Raw genomic sequence first — 4,207 nt, 5'->3', positions numbered from 1 at the left:
GCCGCCTTCCGCCGCGGTCTGCGCCGCTCAGCTTTGGTCTGAAGCCCCCAGTGTTTCGTAGGCCCGGTGTCCTCGTGACGACTTCTGGTTTTGCCCGGAATGTCTTCGTTTCTCCCTCGCGTCGGAAAGGCAGTGTTTTCTCGCGTAGAAGCTCGGTCGCCGCCGTCTTCTCCCAGCACGTTGAGCGCGCTGTCCCGTGGCCTCTGGGCTCGGAAGACGTGCGCTGGGAGCCCGCCTGGGGACCCCTCCTGGGCGGGACGCGCCTCCCTCTCGCTGCCTTCAAGGCCCCCGTCGCTGAGGACACACCTGGCGCGCAGCCCTTTGCATCTCCCCACCTTGGAGTTTGTGGGGTTTCTTGGATGCGCACCTCGGTGTTTCCATCAACTTCGGGTATTTCCCCCAGGGCTGTTTCTGCCCCCGCGTCTCCCTTGCCCCCCGGGACCTGGCTCGCGCGCAGCCGCACGCTTGCGGGTCTCTGCGCGGCTCCTCGGCTTCCTGCTCCGTTCCCCAGGCTGGGCAGCCTGGCCAATCCGTCTCTTCGCACCGACGCTTTACGCCGCCCGCTCAACAAGCTTGCACCGGCTCCAGCAAATTCTCCGCTCGGTCCGTGCCCCTCTCAGCGCCAGAACGTTGCTTTGATTCTCTTTATAATTTCTGTTCATTCCCAGTAATCTCTTTGGTGAAACAGCATTCTCATACTTTACTTCTTCGGACTCAGTTCCGCTCTCAATTTCACCTGGCGCGTCCAGCCTCTGGGCTTCGTCAGGGACACTTTCCGTGAACCGCTTTCCCCACAGTGGACGGGCCATGCTTTCTCGTGGCTTCTCACGTCTCTTAATTTTTTGATGAAAGCCGAACATTTAAAATAATATAATGAGGCAATTATGGAAGTCGAACTCTGGCCGCCCCTCAGAATGTGTTGCTTTTGCTGCCTGTGTAGTGACTTTTCTGCATGGATTCTGTAAAAGTTGTATTTTTGCCGCATGTGGCCACTGAGTCACCACTTCATTAGCTTAGTGGCCATGACAGAGACTCCCTTAACTGCCCGGGACCGTGCTGTCCCTTTGGACCGTGTCGTGGGCGCTGTGCGGGTGCTGGGCCCGCGGCCGGTGACAGCGTGGCCAGCGACACCCCCACTTCCTGCTCGTGCGGAGCCTCAAGGCTACTCGAAGGTACGGAACCTTCTCAGGCCTTCTGAGCATGTGCCGTCCCAGGAGTGCGTGTGGCCTTCTAGCTCCCCAGCAATGTGCTGGCGTTTTCCATAGCTCCCTGGGACATCCCATCTCTCAGATCTTCCTGCTGGGCTTTTTGGTTAGTCTCTTGCTTGCCCCCACTGTTATCCACCACCCCCGGCATCAGCAAAGTTCATTAGTTGCCTGGACTTCTTTCCACCCATCACCTCTGGGAAAAGTCTTTTCGTACCGGGTCAGTTCTGAATCAAGTCAGGTGCAGACTTTGCTGGCACGTCTCCCAGGAAAGCAGCGGGCACGTGAAATGGCACTTTGCCAGGAATGCTGCCTTGAAAGGGCTCCGTCAGGGGCCAAGGGCTGTTGGGTTTCACGAGTGTGGGCCGTTCGTTTCCAGGCCGCTCTAGAGCTGAAGAGGGGGGGACGGGCCAGGTTAAAACGCCGCATGGCCTGGTGAAGGCCCGGGGGAGCTGGGAGCCTGGGCGCTGCCGGCGCGAACGTAAAATGGCGCCGCGCCTTGGAAAACAGCATGGAGGCTCCTCGAAATATTAACCATGGAACGACCATATGACCCAGCACTTCCATTCCTGGGCCCAGAAATGCACCCATCAGAAATGGAAGCAGGGTCTGGAAGAGGGGTCTGCAGCCACGTTCGCAGCAGTGTTACAGTCACAGCAGCTGAGACGTGGAAGAAAGCACGTGTCCACCGACGGATGCGTGGATCACAGTGTGTGCGCGTACAACGCACTTGTATCAGCCGTAAGAAGGACGGACATTCTGACGCCTGCTACGACACGACACGGTCAGGCTCGAGGGCACTATGCTCATCAAATGAGCCAGTCACAAAGGGACAGATCCTGCCTGATGCCACTCACACAAGGTGCTTAGAGCCCCCAAAATCACAGAGGCAGGCGGAGGGCGCCAGGGGCTGGGAGGGCAGGGATGGGGTTAGAGCGTAGCAGGCAGAGCCTCGGGTTTGCAAGGTGAAGGGTCTGGGACGGAGGGTGGTGGCTGCAGGGCTCCGTGGGCAAGGTCAGCACCTGCGGAGCTGAGCACCTAAGAACGGTCAAGGTGCAAACCAACCAACAAACCAACACCTCGCAGCCTGGTTCTTACCGAGATTCAGCCAATTTTCTCGATGACAACAAAACCCGGGAACCTCTCCAAAGACACTCCAATTTCCAGGGCGCTGGAAAGGCCTCTGCTGGCCGTTTTTGCCCGTTTTCTCACTGCTTTTTACAAAGGAGAGCGTTTTCAGGGTCCTTTCTCTGCCATCTTTGCGGAGATCCTGCCACCTTAATCTGGATGAAGACACCATGGTAACTGCCACCCCCGGGCGCGGAGGCTGTGCTGCGGGAGGCGGGAGCCACGTTCTCAGCCGGAGGGAGGGAAGCGCGCCTCCTCCCAGAGCAGCAGGTCAGCAGCCCCCCCCCCCCCCCCCCCCGGCCTGCAGCGTCACTGGAAGCTCCTGGCCTCCAGGAACTCAGGCTTGGTCGCCAGGGGTCTGGTTTGCAGGGGGACCCTTGGACAAGACCCCCCCACTGGGCTTTGGTGCCACGAGAGGGAAGGGCAAGCAGGGGGCTGCGGGTGTGGGGCCCAGCTGGCGAGCACCCGCCCCTTCCAGGGCCTTCCGCAAAGCTCAACCCAGGGCCCAGGATTCCCAGACGGATTCAGGCTGCACATACGGGAGGGAGGTGCTCGGAGAAATCTGGATCCAGAAGGGAGCCCAGTGGGAGGAGGGAGGCAGGTGGGCTCAGGCTCCCAGGCAGGTGGGGCGGGGGCAGGGCGGTAGCGCTGGGAGTCACCCCTGGGGGCTCAGGGACAGCCTTCCTCACTGCTCTGTGAGCGGCCTCGGGGCAAGTCCTCCTCCCGCTTGCCTTCCTCACACTGTCTCTGCAGGAGCCCCGAGTAACAGCAAAGCCAGGACGTGATGGGGATTCAGGGCTCCACTGCGCCAGGAAGCCCGGAGGTGTTCCCTGGGCCTTACCCACAGCGACGAGTTCTTTAGGAAGTGGGAGCTGCCAGTGCAAAGGCCCTGGGGCGGACCAAGCTGGGAGTGTCCCGCAAGGTGGGGAGAACCCAGGACTGCTGCGCTGTTGGTGGAATATTCAGCCGTTGGGGACCAAGGCGGCCATTGGAAAGGGTGTGTGTTCAGAGTCTGTGGTGTCTGGCAGGCGCAAGGCCCTTGGTAACTGTCTGGTGAGTGGGCAAAGGAGCAAACAAATGTGCGCCTGTGTGACTGGCAGGATCCCCCTGGGGAGCCAGACACCAGCGCCTGGTCTGCGTGCTGGGGTGGAGACAGCCTGTCCCCGGGTGGGGTTCCGGGCGGCCGGGGCCACGCCTGGAGAGGCCCTGAAAGAGCCCTTGTTGCCTCAGGCCTCGAGGGCCCCTCAGCCAGAATCCAGACGGAAAGGTGAGCAAGGCCTCGTCCCATCCATCGGGGCGTCCGGGGCCACAGGGGACAGAGGAGGAGGGCACTGAGCTGCCCAGCCCTCCCGTGCCGGCCAGGCCGCGAACACAGACTTCTGGAAACCCCACACAGCCCTCAAGGGCCAGTGTGAGGTGCACGGCCCCCCGCCCCCCAGCCGCAAAGGGCTTCCCAGCCGCCCAAGGTCCGCCCTCGGCAGGGAGGTCGGGCCCACGGACTGTCCGTGCTCTACTCTGTACGACTCTGAGCTACAACAGGCACCTGAGGCAGGGGGTCGGGGATAAGGGGCACCTGCTGCGGCCATTTAGAGCGGAGGCCAGGCCGACCTGGGCACTCCGCCCGCCGCAGGGGCAGGTGAGGGCGTGACGAGAGGAGAGCACAGGAGGTGCAGGCCCGGAGGGGTTGAGGGGTGAAGACAGGGAGGGGAGGGGTGCAGACAGGGAGGGGGAGGGGTGCAGACAGGCAGGGGAGGGGTGCAGACAGGGAGGGGGAGGGGTGCAGACAGGGAGGGGAGGGGTGAAGACAGGCAGGGGAGGGGTGCAGACAGGGAGGGGGAGGGGTGCAGACAGGCAGGGGAGGGGTGCAGACAGGG

This window comes from Hyaena hyaena, unplaced genomic scaffold, assembly GCF_003009895.1.
Source record: "Hyaena hyaena isolate Hyena2069 unplaced genomic scaffold, ASM300989v1 scaffold_886, whole genome shotgun sequence".
NCBI lineage: Eukaryota > Metazoa > Chordata > Mammalia > Carnivora > Hyaenidae > Hyaena > Hyaena hyaena.
This window is presented reverse-complemented; position numbering follows the sequence as displayed.